At 36.7% G+C, this 22,884-nt stretch overlaps 2 long non-coding RNA genes across 9 annotated transcripts; both read right to left on the bottom strand.

Moving 5' to 3' along the window:
* Window positions 1–314: 314 nt before the first annotated feature.
* On the bottom strand, window positions 315–6,042 carry LOC147489930 (uncharacterized). Its single transcript, XR_015202538.1, has 2 exons — window positions 5,713–6,042; window positions 315–507 (listed from the first exon to the last, which is right to left on the bottom strand). It is a non-coding gene; the product is annotated as an uncharacterized LOC147489930 (long non-coding RNA).
* Window positions 6,043–6,281: 239 nt separating this feature from the next.
* On the bottom strand, window positions 6,282–11,457 carry LOC147489929 (uncharacterized). Of its 8 annotated transcripts, none has more exons than XR_015202533.1 (7): window positions 10,954–11,457; window positions 10,432–10,773; window positions 9,619–9,770; window positions 6,893–6,980; window positions 6,736–6,795; window positions 6,577–6,648; window positions 6,282–6,476 (listed from the first exon to the last, which is right to left on the bottom strand). It is a non-coding gene; the product is annotated as an uncharacterized LOC147489929 (long non-coding RNA). The 8 variants fall into 8 exon arrangements; XR_015202534.1 differs by having other exon boundaries at window positions 6,736–6,820; window positions 11,174–11,457; XR_015202529.1 differs by having other exon boundaries at window positions 11,174–11,457.
* Window positions 11,458–22,884: the final 11,427 nt, after the last annotated feature.

The raw sequence follows: 22,884 nt of genomic DNA, 5'->3' as shown, positions 1-22,884 counted from the left end.
GAAGTATTAGATCTATCACGAATGTCTCAAAGTGTATGATCTATTCATCTACAATAATCAGTTTCTATTGACTCAAACTCTTTCATGTTATTCTAAGTTCAATATGTTTTCCTTTATGTTCAATATCACTAAACAATCTCATATCTTTTTTGGTGTCTACCTTATACTCACTACAAGCTCAATGCTGGAAAAAGGTATAATGTCATCGATTATACAATGATCCGAACAAACTTAACACAATTCTTGAAGGATAATTGGTATGTACTTTTTTTTTTGTCTCATTTCTTATGCACTTATTCATTTTCAGCAAATTATTGATGCATCACTGACTGTATAAAATTGTAAGAATTCAATTCGAAGGATTGCAACCCCAAAAACCTAACAATGTGTTTCCATTCTAAATTTCTAATATAACTCTTTGATTTTCATTACCGCAACTCCTAACTACCTTAACTCTTGAGTGGCTCCAATATTTGTCCTTCCACTAGTAGCTTTCCACCAAAATCCCTTCAAAATAATGAAAACATCATGATAAAAATTCATGAAGCAGCCACAAAACACAACTGGATGGAATGATAAGAAAAAACTAAAGATACCTACAACCAGACTTTTCTAAAGAATGGATGAGAACATTACATGAATTCATCATTTTCTTTTGAGTTTTCGAGTTGCTACTATCACACTCAACACAATTGGTTTTGCTGCTACAACTATTAGTGTTTCTATATATAATGGTATCGGCATTCGAGGAGTTGTCCATAATAACAGGTGAGTTGTTTCTCTCTTCTTCTTTCCATTAGCAATATTATGCATCTATCACTATCGAATTTATAGATTGGGGATTCTAAATTTGAAAACATGAATTGTTGAATGAGCCGAGGTCCTCTTAGCTCATTCTTCGTAACTACTAACACTTTGATTGATTTAGCAATTTAGCATTTTGATTTCCTATTCCTAATGAAAAAAAAAATCCTTTTTTATTTGGCAATTCTAGCTTTCAGGTCACCTTCCATCTCATGCTCAGTAGAATAAAATCCAAGAACCTTGCATATATATGTTACCCTTTTGGTTATGCTCCTATCCATATGTTATTCATTGGTATGGATTCGTATTGACATCCCTCCTAGAACACAAAACCAATGAAAAAGAATTGAATTTGAAGAAGCATATATATAATTAAATTTCTTTTCTTTTCTAAATTTTATATGTGCATGTATTTCACTGAGTTATCTCCATTTGGAATGCTTAGAGGTAATGGAGTAAGGAAGCTACACATTTATTAGTACATGGAATTATTTCCGAAACATATCCTCAACTTTTTATTATTTTGAAGCGTTGTCAAAGCGCTTTTGATGATCTGACATGCATAATTAGTAACACATTTGATGATCTGACATGCATAGTTAGAAATAACGACAAATGCACAAATAATTGTGGGATGTTTGATATATATAGATGCATGAAAGACTCAAATGTGTTTCTAACACATATATAGATGTCAAACAATAGAAACACATACATACTTGAACTATTCGATTATATAGTCTATTTGTTGCAAGCATAACCTCTAATTAAATTCAATTTTTTAAAACTCAATTAAATCTGAAAGGAAATAAAGGCATTAATATTTTCTATATATGATTAAGCTAGGCTCACAGTAGCATCATAGAGAATAAAACAAAAACATGGTAACAATCTCATGGTAAGCATACTTGCTTAGAATAAACCAATGAACATTATTTGATGAGTCTTGGAAGATTATCAATGGCAGCTAGATGTACATCTTCCATTATAATTGTATATAAGTGTGGATTTGTACAAATGTCATTTCTCTGGAAAATATATTAGAATTGTTCTTAAGTAGATTATCTGTCTTGATATTTTCTTTCTTTTCCCCTAAAAAAAAATTCTACTTAATTGATGATAGTTAACAACATTAGAAGGAAATATAATGGGCTATTAGATTGAAAGGGAAATGATGTTATTGTTTGCTTGAATGTTTTGATATTTGTGTAACTTCAAGTAATGTATAATTTGCATTTTGGTGCAGTTATATAGTTGTATGCCTTCCCAAGAAAATGCAAAAATGGAGCACTAGCGGTTGTGAGTATATGGGTTTAGGGGAAAATCTTACAAGAAAATGTACACGTACGTTCATGATGCATAAACGGTAGTTTTTTCATAGATTTGGTTATTGATACATTGTTGAAATTTCAAGTAGCAGATTTCTATGCTTTCATGTTGGTTTGGGTGTCTCAACAATTTCAATGTATTCAACTACACTTCCCACTTAAACCTTTTATAGAGCTACAGAATTTAAGAGGCACTATGGGTTTACTCATTTTCGTGTTTCTTTCTTATGTACATCTTTTTATGTATATAAATGCATGAATCTACTTCTTTTCAATATAGAGTGCTCTTGATTGTAGACAATGGAAGATGTTGGTTGTACAACCAAATGCATTATTAGAGCTTAAGTGGATGATACTAGCCCATGTGCAACACACGTATATATAACTTATCATATTTTCTTCATTAGATCAGCAGACAACAATCAAACTGCTATTTTAGGAGCTAATATCATGTAACTGTGAGTCTGTGACTATGAGGATCTTGCCTATAACGACCGCCTCATCCTACCATATTGATACTGTTCTCACTCAGTCACTGTGGATATCTGGCATTTTAGGATTTTGTAGATCAATTACTTATGCCACATATCTCAAACAGCTTCCTAGGTGCAGTAGAATGCATACTTGGCATAACCGTCACCCTACAGGCTAGGCGTCTTTCTATATACCTAACATAAGACACCTTTTCAGTATACCCCCACAGGGTATTACATTACCTTAAAGCAAATGAAACATTTGAACAATTCTTTTTAATGTAAACCAATTAAATACCATGCTTGATTACAAGTAGGTGCTTTTATGAATGTTACAATTTGATACTTTGGCAATCCTAAAGTTTAATAATAATACTTACATGTGTCTGAGCTTATTGCATCCAAACAATAACAAACATTTTACTCTGCTTATCCAACAATTTTAGCAGTAACTACGATTATAGTGTTTGTCCTTTTGGTTAATAATAACTTTCAATACGGCCTTTTGTTCTGGCGTGAGTAAGTGTAACTGAAAAAGATAGTAATATTCATACTGTCCATCCACGGGCATTATAACTCGCCAAAATTACTTTATATTTTGACCATATCATACTTCATATTTTTATGTGATATTTGAAGACAATTTTCTTAAGTCAAAAACAAAAACCAAAACCTAAATTTTCCTTATATAATGACACCCGTTCGTAAGATGGGTTCGAAAACTAGTTATAAATTTATAACAACAACATAAGATAGGGCGATAGAGTCCTTCACACTTCAACTTCTACATGTCAACTTGTCATTTTTGTAATATCCATTATGAGATTCCTAAATTTCTCATCCAAAGTACAATACAATTGCTTTTGATTCATCAAGTTCTTGCAAATAGATTGGATAGTGACTGATTTTCACCTTCTATTGCTTTTGATTCATCAAGTTCTTGCAAATACATTGGATAGTGACTAATGCAGCATATGACTTAATAAGCACCCAAAACTGTAATACTAAACCCCGTAGAGACATAGTGTTTTGGTTAATTATGTGTTTAATAATCATGAAATAATTATATTTTCGTACTTTTGTAGGTTTCCACAATTAACGTGAATATGATGATAAAACATACATCAAAGTACGGTAATACTGGCATACTTGAAGTCTTCCCACTCAACTCCAATGAAGCCCAACAAAGCCTAACTAGAGCCGAAGTTTCCAAAGGGACAAAACCAGTGTAGAGCGGGTCCACATGTAAAAAAGCAGCAAACTTCCGAAGCTCACATCTTTCAAACCTGGACGCTGACTTCGGCTAGTGAACTACCAGAGCAACTAGGGCGACGAAGTCTACGCAAAGACAGAAAGTTGTAAAAATACCAAAATCGGTGCCGCCACTAGACACACCACGTGGACCCACTCTGCGAGTCCACAAGGCATGACGAGTCAGCATAGGCAAGTGGCAATTTATGGTCACAATTGTGTGCCACCTTCCAATATATAAGAGGGGACCTCACTATATATTGGAGGGTTAGGCTGGAGACTTTAGACACGGAGTTTTAGCTTTTCATTTTGCTGTTTCATTCCAGTACGTAGCTTTCCTTTCCAGTAGCTTTCGTACCAGCTTCAGTACTGTAAGTTCTTACTTAATAAAAGTCTGTTCTTTTCAAGTTTAATTCATGTTTTTCATTTACTTATTTATTATATACAACAAGTTCAATTAATCATCCAATGACCATGAGCTAAAACCTCCCAAGGGAGAGGGTTAATGATGCTCATGTGAGGATCCGGATTGACACTTTAATGTTCCAGAATCACTACTTAGGAATTAGATGTAGATTATACATCCGGTCCCAAAATGATTGAGACTGTCCAAGTTTGGAGTGCTGATATTCCAAAACAATCTCGCGAGAGACCCAAAATGTCTCGTGCGCGATTCTATGGTGTCAGATAGCTCTCTGATTTGTCCAGCTGATGTAGAATCGAACCAGGAGTTGAAATGATATTCCAGAGATAGAATATTCGTTCGACTCCTTATGCTAGCGAGATGAGCTCAGAGATGCGTGCATCTCATTAGGGATCGATACTCGACGCCATCTCAAGTTTGCCTATAAACTTGAGACGGATTAGAACTGTAGTGATATGGTACTCAAACTATTGAAACTGATTTTAGCATGAGTACGGTTAACCCTTTTTCCCGTTTCTCTATACCTGTTTATTTTACGTCGAAATCATAGTTATTAATTTGCATTACTTGCATTACCGTTAATTTACTTAAACCAACTAAATAACTTAAAATCTTACTCACTAAAAGTTGTAAATCCAGTTGTAAACCTTGTCGAGCCCTAAGGTATGGACGATCCCTTACTCGACCTATCCTACAAACACACGTGAGTAAGATAACTTGACTAAACGGACGTTTACGGACTTTGGACTTCGAACTGTGGACTTCGCTCTTAAGTAAATCAAACCTAAAATTACCGTTTATCATGACTCACGCACTTGAATTATCAAGCGGCTATTGCCAATAACCCATTTTGCTTTTGCCGCCATTTACTTTTGTCGCTTCCTACAAGTCAGTGTCTCAGTGTACCTGAGTTCAATCTATTTTTTTTATTGGTAATTAAGTCTTTTTTATTGGTAAGTTTGTTTCAAAATGACAAGTCAGTGTCTCAGTACCTGAGATCAATCTTTTTTTTATTATTAGTAAATCTGTTTTAAATGAGATCAATAACTCTTTGATGCTGGCTTGAGCCTCATACCTCTAGTATAATCACCCAAATGTTTTACCGATTTTGCTAGTTGGCACCTGCAATCTATTGGAACTCGATTTCATTCTATAACTTTTTTTTTCTCCATAATCCAAACATCTTTGGAACGGCACCCAAGCTAGCGATGGAGATAAGTTTATTGTATTTTCTTTTGGGTGAACTAGCGGTCAACCCAATTTGAGGGTAATATTGGTTAACCCTTTTCTTTTTCTTTAAATACAAAGAAAAGTAGAATACTTATTAAGGACTTATGGTACGTAGAAGAAAATGAAAATCCTCAAAGTTACGGACTCTACACAATTGAATAAGAAAGGTAAACATTTGTTTAGACACAATGGGAATGTTCACCTCAAGTCGATCAGTGAGCACATGAATAGATCATCCACACCTGTTTGACAATCTATAAACAAAACAAATAAACATGGGCATTTCAAAAAGAGCAAAAAGAGCACAGTTCTTGTGTGGCCCAAATGAGGGGAGGACTAAGAGCAAGTCCAATGGAGAGCTACTAAATTGGGCTTCTAAAAGGTACCACATAAGCTTTTTAGCTTGCCCAGCCAAATTTGGCACTCCAAAATTAAAAAACCAATCCAATCGCGTTTTATGTTTTGAAGTGTTAAATGATACGAACGGCATAGTTTCTGCCGTTCATCCATTATTTTGTAACTTAAGTTGAAATTTTTTGGACGGCACTGGCGCGGTTTAAATCCGTCGAATTTAAAGACACCTGGACGGCAACTACTATGTCGTCCGTCTCCCGAACTTATTATAGCAGCTGCTAACGAAGGTTTTAACTTTGGTTGGATTTTTAACTCCTGCCAAATTTAAGACCCTTTTAATAGCCCATTGAAATGACATTTTTGTGGTTGGAGTGTTATATTTGCTTTTAGCAGCTCATATAAACCCAGATTGGACGTGCTCTAACGAGGTGAACACACGCTTGGAATGCATTCATTAAATCATTATCTATTATCTATACCCATATGTAAAACTAAAACCATATGTGAAGCAGTCTCCAAAGTTAAATCACTCCCCGCATCGTTTGCTCAAGCGTTTCCTTCTTCGGCAAAGTTTCTATTAATTCTTCTTCAGACTCTGCCTCATGCAATGAACTGATAAAACCACACCGCAAACGCATTTATTCCAATCAAGAACAAGGAAAAAGTCACTAAGAGATCAAAATATGAATTGAAACAAAAAGAAGAAGCTGACCTACTTAAAATAAGGATGGTAAAACGCTTCGCTTGCTATTATTCTTTGGTTAGGATTCAACATCAACATTCGCTGGTAAGAACAATTTATTCAATTTTTTATATTTTTTTTGGAAATTATATACAAAATTTAGAAATATAAGTAGTTTCTGAATCTCACCTCTAGCAAGTCTAAAGCACTATATGGAACCTCCGACATTGCAACACGAGACCTTAAACCCTCCACAACAAACAACATTGAATAGCTTTGTAAAATTTCAAAAATTTATAAGATTTCAGATTATAACACAAAATTTCAAAAGAAAAGATGAGCATACTTTAGCTCTCTTAAGAGGTAAAGTCGGATTAAAATGTTGCAAGGAAGACACTCCTGGCTAGGTGGATTCAGTTGGAGTACCTAAAAGACTATATGAACCAACTCAAATTAGTAAAAAGGAAAGCCAAATAATTAGGAAAAGAAATTGAATATGTTAAGAATATACTCGCATATGGAAATATTATTAGATTATATACTGAGTATTTGAGTATTAGGAAATATTTTATATTTTACGTATTTTTTGAAAGATTAGAGAGTGACTGTCAAGGCCAAAACAGTCGCTAAAATAACTCACAAAACCAATTTTTTTTCATAATCAGCCATAAGGGCAGGGATGTGGAAAGTTCAAATATACCCTTTCAAGCCAACCCTCCGTTATAGAGGTTTCGGTGAAGAAGATCAATTTAGCACTAGATTTCTTTTTGAATATTCTGAATTGGACTAGAGATGATTTTGCCTGGAACGTGATTGTTATTAATCTAAGCTTGGGAAAGGGAGTCTTTCCAAGATGTTATGTTCTTCAAATGTTGATCTCAAAGGGTCTACTAAGTTATAAAAGTAGTGGTTAGGCATTAAAAGTCGCAGAAAATGTGCTTTTGGCAAAGTATGTGATCAAGTTTTAGCATGAGGAACAACAATCATTATTCATACATCTATGAACAATCAATGTTCATACCTTAATATAATGTATGATTAATAAGAACACTTATTGGAGTATAAAAAATCATTGTTCATACATAAACACGAGCTATGAACAATCATTGTTCATACCTATTTGGGGTATGAACAATCAATGTTTATAATACATCAACACGAGCTATGACCAATCATTGTTCATACCTCAACATAATGTATGATCAATAAAAACACTTATTGGAGTATGAACAATCATTGTTCATACCTATTTGGGGCATGAACAATCATTGTTATATGAACAATTATTGTTCATACCTCAACATAATGTATGATCAATAAGAATACTTACTGGAGTATGAACAATGACAATCATTGTTCATACCTATTTGGGGTATGAACAATCACTGTTCATACATCAACACGAGCTATGACCAATCATTATTTATACTATTTGGGGTATGAACAATCAATGTTCATACCTGAACATAATGTATGATCAATAAGAACACTTATTGGAGTATGAACAATCATTGTTTATACCTATTTGGGGTATGAACAATCATTGTTCATAATACATCAACACGAGCTATGACTAATCATTATTCATACCTATTTGGGGTATGAACAATCAATGTTCATACCTCAACATAATGTATGATCAATAGGAACACTTATTGGAGTATGAACAATCATTGTTCATATCTATTTGTGGTAACAATCACTGTTCATACATCAACACGAGGTATGAACAATCATTGTTCATACCTATTGGATTATGAACAATCATTGTTTATACTCCAAACAATAACAATGATTGTTCATACCTCAACAACATGAGGAATGATCTATCTATTTGGAAGATGGTAGTGTTGAGACGATCTATCCAACTGATTTGGTGCATATATGTCCACACTCGATTTGGCATTCTACGAATCCATTATGTGCTTGAAATGTAGGCTTGAATTTTCAGACTCACATATGTTGTTGAAGACTCCATAATGGTGACTAATGATATGTGTAACTTATTTCGTTATTTATTTTTATTTTTTAAAATTTATCTATTTTTTTTTAACAGTATATGCTTACTGGTTGTGTGTTTGTAACCGTTGCGGCATTGGGTTTTATTATGTAATATCCTTGGCATGGGCATTCTAAACAATGGCTAGTTGGATACTTGGATGCATGCAATGGAAAGCCCTTTCAAGATTGCAACTGACATATCAGCCTAGCGGAGGCAAAAGCTCTTAATAGGTTGTTGCGCATGTTTTGAGAAACAAGCCTTAGAAGATATCATCATCAACATGAGCTAAAAATTTGAATACAGGAAATCAAGGGAACTTATTTCCAAAACAAATTCACTTCAAAATATATCTCACACTAACAGTTTCTTTTAAATAAGTTTAAAAATTGTTGGTGTTACTTTTAATGTGAAGAAGATGAAGCTGTTTGAAGGATTAGAGAGGGTTTATCATTTTATTTTAAAAAGCTGGTCGGTTATAAAATAATCGGAGAAGAAGGGGTTTTGGGGTTTTCTCTCTCGTGATGTTATTATGTTTTATTTTCTGAACTAAATGTAACCAACACAGAAAGGTTAAAGTGGAAATAAGATGAAAAATAAATGACCGGGCCAACTTATTTAGTCGTTGGGGGTGATTTAATTCAAACGTTGGGTTCGTGAGGTATTAAAACTTGGATTTTGATTTTGTGAGTGATTTCTGAAAAACACTGTCCTACAAAGTTATTTTCACGCAAAATTGGGCCTTTGGCCCAATTACTTGTTGAAAGATCTTGTATTATTGTACTATCATAATTCTCAGCTTGTGGTAGTAAGATTTTGTATGGTAGCTGATAATGGAATAATAAGCTGAGAATAAATTAAGCTTGTGGTAGTAAGATCTTATTATTCCATTATTCTCAGCTTATTATTCCATATTCTTCTCCTTCACCATTGTTTTACTGGTTTACATATAATTGTATGTGTTAACTATCATAGCATCACCATTTCTTACTGGTTTACTTGTAACTATGTGTTAACTGTTAACTCTCCTAGACATCCTCTTCTACATAATATATCTAGACTAATAAACATACCTAAATATCGATTGAGTTTCGGCTTGCATACCAATCAAAGGCTCGTTCGTCAGCATTTCATAAAAGATGCATCCAATGGACCAAATATCTGCAGGAAAACTATAGTTTCCCCCTAGGAGAATTTCGGGGGCATTGTAACCACGGGTAACATCCTGAAATAAGAAATGCTAGTTCTTTATGTGCCATAACTTTAATGATATACGACGATACAAAGATATTTGGTGCATTGCAGACCCCCAATTACGTTTAGGAGTTGCAACTTGTCCAAATAGAAAACATGTAAACTAAACGCATTTCATTCCTCCTTTCACAAAAACAAGTAAAACATGGCATGCAAGATCGCATGGACAAGCAAGATGCAAAAAAATTACTATTCACCGTTGCAAACAAATAAATTGCCTCAGTACTGGACGGAATATGCAAAGTTCAAAAAGATATTATTGCCTGGATCACTAGTGAAAAATCAAGATCCAAACAAGAAGCTTTTCCAAAGTAAATAGGAATGAACAAGGATTTGTGCAGCTAATTCTACATTGTGGAGAACAACATACAACAGTGTAATTAATAACACATATCAACCTGTTAAACAAATAACTTTTAACTGCAACCAACATAGCCCACAATCAGATTTATATAGCACACAAAAATACATGAAAACACAAATTGGACAACCGGTGCACAAATTAGTTATATTATTTGACAAGTGTCTTAGAATTGTAGAAAAATCAACATGATAATAAGTTCAATCAGTATCAAAGAAGGTGATATTTATATTAAATACAATCTAGTTTAATGTAAACATTTACTACATACCATAGGGGAGATCGAGAGTGTCTTCATTGTGGACGAATGCACTGGCCAACCCAAAATCAGCAATTTTTAAAACCGGGTAGTTTTCTTCATAACCCACATACAGATTGTCTGGCTTGAGGTTGCGGTGGATTATTTTTCGACTATCAAAAAAATCTATTCCAGTTAATATTTGACGCAGCAAGGATTTAACTAATAAGAGACTCCAGTTCTCTTTGTTCAGGAACCTCTTCAAAGTGAGTGGAATGAATTCAAAAGGTATAGACATGTCATGCTTGTTTCATTATCAATAGCAGAATACACTTCTGAAGAACCTTCAGACCCGATTAACTCGTCAAGATTGTACTGGTTACGAAAAAAAAACACAATTAAGATTACACAGGAAAAAGATAGAGCCTCATGACACTCCTAGACATACAGGACTGAAAAGTAAATTTTTTGGAAGCATTAAGCATGTTCTTCAGTTTTTCTTTTAATTTCACTTATGTGTATCAGTCTTCTACTAATTCTCCAATAACAACTTACATATCAAAGAGGATGAAGACTGGAAAATAAGAAAAACGAGACTCAAAATTGACGGGGTATAAAACAACTTGTCAAAATAAAACCTTTCCCTCTCACAATATATTTATCTACTCTTTTGGATGAATTTGAACAGCCCCATTAATCTTCAACTCCACCCCATTATTCTCCAACCCACATAACAACTAAAAAAGAATAAAAGGAATTAAGAAATTCTTATTACTCTTTCAGCTATGGTATCACAGATTTACCGTCAACCCCACGTCCAAGGCCCAACCTCTAAACAGTAATCTTCAAAGCGGGAACAACCTCTAAACATTTTCCTCGATCTACACCGGCCGACTGATTTGGATTATGTGTTCTTAATGATATCTTAATGATAGGATATGGAACAACAATATACTATATTAAATGTGACGTTCCACTAGTTGAAGAAAAGTTTGTTAGTTCAGTCTATTTGGAAGGGACCTTTTATTTTGGACGCCTGCTAATTCAAGAATAGTAGGGGCTTACAGTATTGCTAAACAAAACTGGAGATTATTTGAGAGACCAGAACAAGTGGATATATAAGTCCGGCATATGGCTCTTCACCAGAAAATAAAAATGGCTCAGTCATAGTCTCATAGACTTGTGGTCGTTACCATGAGAACATGTCCTCGAGGTGCCGAGATATTGGTTTGGCAGAGGCAATTCATTAGCAATGCAAATCCTCTTGGCACCCCGAGAAGGTGATGCTCATCATGACCTCCAAACCAAGTCCTACAGTCCTACCTATGGTGGTTTGTTAGGTAACTAAAGTCAAGTTTCATTTCCTTATTCCAATCTCTTAACTAACCAAGTCATCTAATTAAGAAAGTTGAGTGGCATACTGCTGAGGAAGAAGCCCTTCTTATAGTATGGGATGGTTGATGAAGTTGTGTATTTGTGTCCAAATTCTATAGCTTTTGTTTCTTGTTTGAGCTTTACATGATCTCTGACTTAAATCAAATAATCATCATACATGTTTTGTGAAAACAAATAACTTAAATGAGATCCCAAACTCTGGACTTCAAGCCAAGGAAAGAACCATAATAAAAGTCAGAGCGAAAACCAATCAATCGTCGTTCAAACCTTTGGCGGCCATATGCGCAAATTAACGATTACTTTGTAAGTTTAATATTAATTTGTATTATAAAATTTTAACAACAACATAGTAGAGTCCTACACACTTCAACTTTTTCCTGTCGGATTGTTAATTATTTTTGTAATATCCATTTTGAGATACCAAAATTTCTCAGCCAAAGTACAATACAATTGCTTTGATTCATCAAATTCGTGCAAATAGATTGGATAGTGACTGATTTTCACCTTCTATCACAGAATGTCACAATCCTTGCAAACTCTGGTCATTTAATAAATCGTTTCTATTTTGTCCTCAGAAGTTAATATTGAGATAAGGTTTCTTTTTAATTTTTTTGATGATGTCCAATGATGATTATGAATCACGCATTTGAGTTCTTTTTAATCAAGGAAGTGAAGCAGCTATTGCCAATAATTTATTTGTTTTTGCAGTCCTTTTCTTTCAAAATGATAAGTCAGTGTACTTTTTTTTTATTATTGGCAAGTCTGTTTTAAACTATGGTCATTTGATGTTGGCCCAGACTTTTGGTATCATTAGACACTCAAAGGTTTTACCGACTTTGCTAGTCGGCACCTGCTTAAGTCAGTGTACTTGCTAGAGATGGAGCCCATTTTGGCTGCAATTTTGGTATGCCTAATTTGCTTCTGGTCCCATGAGAAAGTGCCCCGTGCCACTTTCCACACAACTAGGGGTGGCAGTTTTGTATACGACCCGCTAACCCGACACGAATCCGACACGAAATTAGTGGGTTTGGGTTGCAAAAAAAGGCTTTTGGGTCATTTAAGGGTTGACCCGCCAAACCCGTCAAATAAATGGGTTGGGTTAGGGTCACACATGTTAACCTGGGTAACCCGTTAGTATACCCGATTAGTTCCCGAGTCCAATGGATCAGGTCATCAACCCGTGACCTGTATGACCTGTTTTAAGTCCTTAAACATATATGTTTCCAAATTTTATTAAATCTCATAATCCCAATTACCTAAAAGAAAATATTAAACAGAAAATGATCAACTAGATTTAGAAGGATAAGGCGGCAATCCAGCATATAGAATATTATAGATTCATTCAATAAAATATATTATCACGTACATTAACATTGAACCTTTATCCTAGTCTCAATTATATAAAGAGAAACGACAAGTTCGCCAAAGTCACAAAAATATTTGCGATTTATTTAATAATAGGTTTGCCCACGAGGGTAGAAAAGTGGATAAACCTGGACATGCATGGTTGTTGTTTAGTTTGGTTATGTTTTTGTTTTGGCTAACAGTTGTTTCACTTGTTTGGTTCGGGCATTCAAATTAATGTGTATGTTTTCAACAACTCTGCGCACTTTTGCAAGTTCTTTTATTATTTAGATTAATAAATATTCTTTATCCAAAAAAAAAAAAAAAAAGAACTTACGGGTTATTTGTTAACCCGATCCAAAATTGACCCGCTGGCTTAGTGGGTCACCCGTTGGGTAACCCGTTACATATGCGAATTGGGTTTGGGTTTGACAAACTTGACACGATTAGTAATTGGGTCGGGTTTGGATTTGCTCTCCTAACACGTGACCAGAGTATGACACGACACGAACCCACCCAACACGACCCATTGCCACCCCTACACACAACCTATAATAAAGGTTTCCCAAAAACAAAAACAAAAACCCAACCAAATAAAGTTACTAAACATACCACAAAACGATGAATTGTTTCGATGAATTGGTGTCTCTCTCTTCTCCAAAATCACTCCCACCCCAACTTATTTCTTTTGGTGATTCTTTAATTGCATCCCCTCAAGTATACAATATTCCAATCCAAACGTGTTTGTGATATTAAAAGCTTATTATTATGATCAAAATTAAAATCAACTTTTATTATTAAGCAAAAATTGAAAATTTCAAATTGGAATTTCAGTTTGAGGTTTGAATAAACTTGAATAGTATTTGATTACAGACAGGCGCCTGAATGTTAAGAAGAGAAAGAGAATATGGGTGGTGGTGGATTGGTGGGTTTTGACTTTTCGGGTGGAGGTTGAAAGAGGGGAAAATAGGAAGAATAATAGTTGAGAATATAACCTATTTTTGTTACTTTTTGTTTTGTTGGTTGACTTGGTTTTGTACATGTGCCGTGTTTTGGAATGCATTGATTAAAACATTCTCTAGTACTCTAGTAGTATTAGTAGTCTCATGTGTAAAGTATAGTCATATTTTACCAAGGGCAACCCAACTAACAAATAGACCACCACTTAAGTAAATTATATTTAGAATTACTAAATGCGACCCAAATTTAAACTAAAAAGAACATAAAACATAAAAGTTAAAAACAACCACAAATCAAGCTTTTTCTCCAAAATTATAACTAGTTCTTCTTTCAAAAAAAAAAAGAAAAATTCCATTAACAACTTTTAGAATACTAGATTAAGTAACATAATTACGAATTTTGTAGTGTGCTCTCCATTTTCCTTTATATTCCAAAAAAAATTAAAGAGGTGAACACAAGATTTTTTGTTGTTTAAATTTTTTGTTAAACTGTCTATCCGAGTAAACAAATAAAATCTTCAAGTGATTGATATCCAAACTGCATGTAGATATTCAAATGCACGTTTCCACTACTTTTACGATCTTCCGTTTTATTATGTTTACATAAGAACTCATTAGGTTTTCATTTTTGTTGTTGTTGTTTTTTTTTTTTTTTTTTTTGTTTTTTTTTTTTTTTTTTTTTTTTTAAGTGGAAATTTTATTGATAATGATAACGAGGATTACAAATAATTAGGACAAGCGTGCAACAAAAGTCGCGCCCGCAAGTCCTTTCTCGAATAGCAAATCCTATCCTTCTAAACACAAACTCGTTGGAACCAAATTTGTCATAACGCTTCGGTCCATAACCTTCCGAAGTCTCTTGGTAAGCTCAACCGATTGTTGTTCCAAGAAACCCGAAGTGTCAAAACTAAACGGAATGAAACAATGTTGGTTAGCTATACAAGCTTCCTCATGCTTCTCTATCTTCCCTGCCTCTGCTCTCTTAGCTGCTTCTCCCACCTCAAAGACTCCATTCCCAAGCCCTACCAACGGAGAGGCTCCAGTTACATCAACACACGCATGTCTCCCCTCAGACCAACTGTAGATCAATACATCCGCAGGCCGAAGTGTAGATCTTCCCTCATTCGGATCAGTGAGAAAATTAACGGGAGCCTCCTTTTTCACTTGTACCCCAGCCCTCTAGAATGCATCACATAAAATATCTCTGACATGATCATGTCGGTATTTGAAACCTGGAAAATGTCTGCAATGTGCTGCATGGTCCCCGAAAGCATCTAGTCTACTCTTTTTGCAAACAGGGCATAGACCACCATCAGAGTACAAAGGAATCATGAGGCGATGCATGCGAGAGAATAGAACGATACTCCATCGGGCGACATATCTTTGTCCAAGTCCCTCCATCGGAATAGCAAGTAGAAAATCCTTTATGTGTTGGACCGCAAGCATCCAATGACCGCTTTTCGACGAAAGGAGATAACACAAACTCCCTCTCAAGACCGGAACAATCTTACCATAGAATGCTTCCGCCAAAACTTTTGTGGTTTTGAGGGGACGGTAGCATTCACAGACCATAACCGAGGTCAAAATCGGGCGGATTACATACTCAATGCAATCGCTAGCAACATCAAGAATCTCATCCAAAGGCACCGCCCACAACTCCAGAAGAATGTGGTTCGGAAGCTCGGTCCGACAACGAGAGGCCACAAAAGCAAAAGTAGAGACATCGCTGGCACAATAAATACCTAGCCCACCAAGACGTCTTCGGAGTGTCGATAAACGCCACCGCAAATCACCGGGCAAGGACCATCGAAACCACAATACCTGCGGACAACTGCGGAGATGCCGATCAAAAGTCTTGGCCGCCTCTAAAAAGGGATGGTGGACAAGTGCGAATCATAAAGACCAACTTAGAGAGCCCAGCACAAGCACGTAAGAGAGCTAACTCACACTGTGGATCTTCCAAACTAGCTAAACGGTCCATCAAAGTCACAACCTTTTCAACACGCTTGCGAGCAAGGCCCATGACAAAGGATGAATCAGTGCTGACCGCACCTCCAAGCAATCTGACTCCCTGCTGAGGACGAGATAAATCTGAAGGAAAGAGACCAGGAGTGGAGCGTCGTGGATCCAATGATGGCCAAAATATCTCGCTTTTAGCCACATTAAGAACCGGCCCGTAAGAAGGTCCTTCTTCCGTATCATACCCAAAGCCGCCGCCACTTACTACGTTTCTCCAATCGAGTCCCATCATCTAGATACCAAGCCTGTAGCATCAACTCCGACAACCGGATCGATCCGCGAATCGGGGGATGCAACACCACCAAAGAGAAGGGGACCCAAAGCGGGTCGCCTTTGTCGGACCCCAAGATGGCCGACCATATGTAGCCATCCCCATATATAACCTCGCAGGTTGACAATACAAGTACTCAACCCAAGGGGCAATAGCTGGGCAACGGATACGAACCTCTCTCAACATGGTAGTCCGATCAACCATGTTAAAAGCATTCTGAAAATCTACAAGTAGCATCGAAAGAGAGGTACTATCATCGTTAGCATACACTATCGCGGTTGGCCATAAATGTAAAATCGCTCGCTCCACCGTAAACACCAACCCCATATTGAAAATCTTGTAAGTATCCTACCACATCTTTGGAAACTCCTCTCATCGCAATCTTGGAGACCAAACGACACCAAACCATCCCCACGGCTATAGGACGAATACTATTATCCGGCGAGAGAAGGAGTAAGCGGAGCACTCGCATGATGAATTCGCTAAACGGCCGTGGACATCGACCACGTAACCAAAGATTCACCACGGGGTCAATGCATCTAGCAAATCGGGATATATAGCTGCTGCAGCCCCACTCATGGCATCCAACAAATCTTGAGCTCGAAGACCATCCCGACCACAAGAAGTACCTTTCGAAATGACCTAATACATGACAATAGGCGCTCTCTCTACCACTAAAAGGGGGCTCAAGAAAGGGAATAGTCGGTCTTACAATTGGTTATCGCGATTAGGTGCTTCTCCTCTAATGCACATATAGTCTCCGCGATTATTAGATGCAACTCCCCGATGATGATAACACTTTAACACGCAGCAAAATGTCCATCGAACTTTCTCAGTAGGCATCGACGCCATTCCGAAAGTGGAGGCAGATTTCGAGTTGGTTGGAATGAAGGAGGCTCTATGACGGACTCTAAAAGATCATAAAACATCCCGCTAGGCTCATTCCATGTCGTCAAAGCATGGAGAATCTGTTTTTGCTGAAAGTTTTTCCTAGTGCCAGAACGACGTTCCTGACGATTCTGTGGTCGAAAAACTTGCAGGGTGCAACGTGGCAAAAGGAGGAGACGAACCCAAGGCATAACTGAACTAGGATCAGTTGTAATATCCCAGAGAGCCGATTTCAGTGCACCAGAAAAAGCCAATCGACAAGCACGTGGTATACTTTTCACGGTTCGGAAAGGTATACGAAATGCATCATCCAGTAATTTCTCATTAAGAGAAGAAGGAACAACAAGCGGGTCAGGGGTATCACCACCACCCCTCTGTGTCGTGGATGCAAGATCTATAGTGCCGGGCTTAGGAGGCGGCTGTGGTATGCCCACAATGAAACATGGGGATTCCCCGTTCTCCATCAAAACAGGTGGTGATATGATAACATCTGGATGACGACACGGTATACCAAGTGCGTGGATACCAAGACAACGACCACACATCCATTTGTCAATAGACTTTAAAGAATTCTCCAATAACAAATACAAATCACAATCATCCTTAAGTTCATCCCGTACCCTATCAATACTCAACTGACAACCTACGTGTTGTTTATCAAAATGCGTGAGAAAGTAGGGAATAGTAAAACCATTACCGCTTACCCCATTAGTGCATCCATGACGATCTCGGAAAGGGCAATGAACACGTTTCTTAAGAGGCAGGGCAATAGAACTAGAAGAAACAACATTCTTCTTTCTCATATCCCAAACCTGTCGATAAGTCAGCAAAACCCAAATCCAATCACACAAAACCCAAAATAAGCAAATCCCAAATCCTGTCGGCAAGACTACAAACCCCAAACCTCATTTAACCAACAAACAAAACCTAAACCAAAACCCTTCCAGCAGAACAAGGTACCAACCTAAAAAAGTTTATCTCCGACAACCACAAAAACCAAACAAATGAGTTCACCAAACCAACCCAAACCTAACGAACCTAATACAAGTCATTTCCTACTCCCAAACTAACCCAAAACAGTTGCGGGAGGTAGTGGTTGGGCCTTATGGCGGAGAGTCTCGGTGCGGGTTTTATAGCCGAAGAAGGTAAAGAGATGGTGGTGGTGGGATGTGAGAATAGATTAGGGAATTAGAGATGGTGGTGTGCCAAAGGTCGCGAGCAAAGGTGGTGAAAAAATGGCGGTGGTGGGATTGGGGAAAAAGATAAAGGATGGTGGTGGTGTAGTGGTGGTGCCGTGTGGTGGTGGACGAGGTGGTGTTGGATTACGGTGGCGATGGGGCGGCGTGGGGTGTTGGGCGGCGGAGAAATGCATTTGAAGATGGTGGTGGCAGTAGGGGTGGACGGTGGTGGTGCCGCGAAAGTGGTGCGAGGCGATCTGTCTGCGGTGGATGGAATTTTTTCTGGTCTTTGGTGGAGGGTGCGAGGAGAGAGAAGGTGCCGTGGAGGGTCGGGATTTTGAGAGGCGGGTGGTGCGACCACCCGAAGCGGCGAGAAGGGGGAGAAGAAAGGAAAGGTCAGGCGGGGATGGAATTTTGAGAGGCGGTGGGTGCGGCAGAAGGTACCCTCTTTTTTTCAAAGGCGAATTATTAAAAAACTTTGTTTTTTTTTATAATTTGTTTTCTGTATATGTGGTAGTTGGTCATTTGTATAACAACACATGTACAAGGTCAATAGGCAGAACATACTACGATGCTCCAATTGTCTTTGCTCATAAACTTATTCAAAGTGAAGGGAACATACTCAAACGGTATGCACATTTGGCCTGAATCCGAATCATCGAACGCATGTCCCACTATCCTATAAATTCAAAAACAAACATTAATAATAGAATATGTAAAACAAAAATTGTATCAAAGAAAAAAAAAAAACATTTACTTTACAATGTTCTTGTGAACAAGCTTTTGTAAGAGAGCCAATCCACTTATGAATATCCTCCAGTCCCAATTAAACTCGATCTCACGCTTGTACTGGTTAAAAAAAACAATTAGGATAATATAGGAAAAAGAATAGAACATGATATTCCTAAGGCCTAATTTACTTCAGCATAGGGTTTTGACTTCTAATGACTAAGACGCCCCTAAACATACAACACCAAAAAGTAAATTTCTTTGAAGCATAACATATTAACATGACATTTTTAAACATGTTTCTTAAAATTTTCTTATAATTTCACTTTTGTATCAGTCTTATACTAATTCTCCAATAAGAACTTGCATATTAAAGAGGATGAAGTTTGGAAAATGAGAAAAAAAAACAAAAAAAATAAAATAAAATAAAATAAAATATTACCATGAATAAACTCTAACCCTAGGTAATAAAAGAAATATAATTTTTTAAACCGCTACATACTCATTCAAACCTCAAAGACAAATAAAAATACACATTACCTCTTTGTATGTATTACATAAGCTGAAAAGTTGAGAAGTTGTATTTGACTCCAAAGTCAAATACAAGTCACATTCTCATAGATTTGGACCCAATTTGTGTTATTGGATCTAGACTTTTGAGCCCAAGTAAAATACTAATGAGTTTGGGCTTGGACATAGACCCAAAAGAGAAAGCATTACTTTGGTTTAGAAGTGCAATCAACCAATATATATGTTTATTTTCCAACAGGTCTAGAAATATATGAATACTTGAACAAACTCTTAGTTTAAATCTTTTTGTTTGCAACGTCGATTTGATGAAAGGGGAGGACCAAAGAAATCGACAAAGAGGAAGATATGATAGTATGATACACATGGAAAGAAGAATGACTGATAAAAGAAAAAGAAGAATGAGAGCCAATCTTCCCCTAGATATCGTAGCAAACACATCAACATGTCTAATCTATACATCATGTCGATCTACGTGCAGTTTGTAAGTCATGACATTCCATGTATCGCGTTTAACAAAGAAAGTTCTTTTTTTAATTAAGTTAGAGCTTATGGACAAATTTATAATTTTATATAATTCGATGAGGATTTACAATAGCAAAAGTTTAAGGGAGTATTTGTTTTTTGCTTAATTGTGAAACACTTATAAGTGTTTGCTACTTATAAGTTTTCCTACTTACACTTTTGACACTTAGAAGCAGCAAAATATACCAAATAAAGAGCGTATCACTTATGTAGCTGAAAAACAAACACCCAAAAAAAAAAAAAAAAGTGGTCCACCACTTATGCCAGTTCCCATAAGAATAAGTAGTAAACACTTAGAAGTTATAAGCTTCTAGCTCAATTGGTTGTGTACCTCTCTCCTCATAGGAGAGATTGCAAATTTGAAACACACAAAGTGTTGATTGGGACTTATTTCTTGTGTAATTATGTGATGTGCTTTTAGGTGAGCCTTCGAGCTAGAGACATGCATAGTGCTGCTACGATGGGTGGGTCGAGGAACGAAAACAAGTCTTTATGGACAAGGTGGAGGCGGTTGGGTCTACTCAAAGTGGTGCATCGGCAAAAACCTTCGGGCTAGGTTCCCTTCGGGGTTGATGAGCCTTCGGACAATGTAAGCCTTCGAGGTAGGGTCTTTCAATGTAACCGGTGTGGGTCTCCCTTAACCCTCTAAAAAAAATGTAACAAAAAACAAACACCTGCTAATAGGGAAAGAAATTGCAAATTTGGGATATATATAAATATTCATGCATATTGCTTGTAAAGATGGTTGTTTTTTCTATCCCAACCAGTTAAACAAAGGGCAGATGGAGACGTCTTGCTTGTTTTTGTTTAGTTCATTCACCAATGAGAGAAACTTTGTGCTACCTAGCTTATTTGAGTTGTAATTTTCAAACTGCAACATTTTCCTCTACACCGACTGACTTGGAATTGTCTGTTCTTTGTCTTGAATTTAGGAAATAACTAACGTAAACACCATTAATTTATATGAAGACCTGTTATCTTAATGATACTATGATAAAATATGGAACAACCATACTATAATTAACTGTGACGTTCCACTCATTGAAGAAAAGTTTGTTAGTGCAGTCTATTTGGAAGGGACCTTCTAGTTAATTTGTACGATTAAATCAGGAATATTAGGGACTTACAGTATTGCTAAACAAAACTGAAGATTCTTTGAGAGACCAGAACCAGTGGATTCGACTGGCATACGGTTTTCACATGGCTTGCATTGTGTTTTTGTTGTATCTGGAAAATGTATCTTACATGCATTTTAAATAAGGTAGTCCGATGTATTCTATCTACAAACTTGACCGTTCCAAGATGATTTGAAGTTCCAATCCTACATCTGATTGTCGAATCTTGTTTATGGGCGATTGGAATGTAGTGACATTGGTAGAGGAGTTATCACTAGAAGAACGTCACAGTGGGATCTACATGTATGATACAGTTGCCACTGAAAGCATGACGAACCATTCTTGTTACAGAATATATGAGTCACTCGAATAAAGTTCTGGAAGGCTATGGATTAAACTTCCTCAGACTGGAGACTGCTGTCTTTCGTGATGATTAAAGTCCTATAGGTTTAAAACCCTACAGAGAATGAACAAGCAGGTATGTATGATCTGCAGGTGTCGTCGTTAAGTACTTGAATGTTTTAGTTCTATTCAAGTTATAAATGCTTCTCATGGCATGAATTAGAACTTAGAAGTACTAGCTAGGTAGCTTACATATGGTGTGCTGGCTCCTGCAAGTAGACGCCGCATTATGAGCTATGAGCTAATCGGATTATAGTGTACACCTTGCAATAAGCAACACTGGAAACACCCCTTGCCGTCTATTGGGATCAAAAGGATTGCCCACTAAGACGTTAGGTCCTACTTAGGTGCCCTTCTCAAATAATTCGATCTCCCCCGTGAACGTGTGTAAGATCTTGTATTTGGTAAGTGGAAAATGCCTTGTTATGTGCTGCATTCTTCTGTGCAGAAACGATATTCAGAACAGAACCAGAGATAGCTATTATGAATTCTAAAATACCCGTTGCTTCATCAAAACCACTGAGTAAGCCTCTTAAGCAGTCCATGATATAGACGTCTTGTGGTGATTGAGCTTTTCCATGATCGTTGTTAAACCGTATTCTAATTCATTCTTGGTTTTTTTTTTTTTTTTTTTTTAATTATAAATATAGAGATCAATTGTTCATGTTCAAGAGGTATAGGTAAACAAGTTTGGCATGTGTCTTCACCAGAAAAGAAAAATGGCTTAGTTATGGACTCGTGGTCGTTACCATGAGAACATGTCCTCGAGGTGCCAAGATATTGGTTTGGCAGAGGCAATTCATTAGAAATGTAAATCCTCTTGGCACCCCAAGAAGGTGTGATGCTCATGACCTCAAAACCAAGTCCTACACTCCTACTCCTACAGTCCTACCTATGGTGCTTTGCTAGGTAGCTAGAATCAAGTCATCTAAGAAAATCATCGAGTGGCATACTGCTGAGGAAGAAGCCCTTCTTATATTATGGGATGATGAATGAGGTTGTGTATTTGTGTCCAAATTCTATAGCTCGTCTCTTGTTTGAGCTTTACATGATCTTTGATCTGGATCAAATGATCATCATACCTGTTTTATGAAAACAAACTAAAACGAAATCCCCAACTCTGGACTTCAAGC

Source organism: Coptis chinensis, chromosome 7 (assembly GCF_015680905.1).
Source record: "Coptis chinensis isolate HL-2020 chromosome 7, ASM1568090v1, whole genome shotgun sequence".
Classification (NCBI taxonomy): Eukaryota; Viridiplantae; Streptophyta; class Magnoliopsida; order Ranunculales; family Ranunculaceae; genus Coptis; species Coptis chinensis.
The sequence above is the reverse complement of the archived record's forward strand: the minus strand, read 5'-3'. Positions and strand labels throughout refer to the sequence as shown.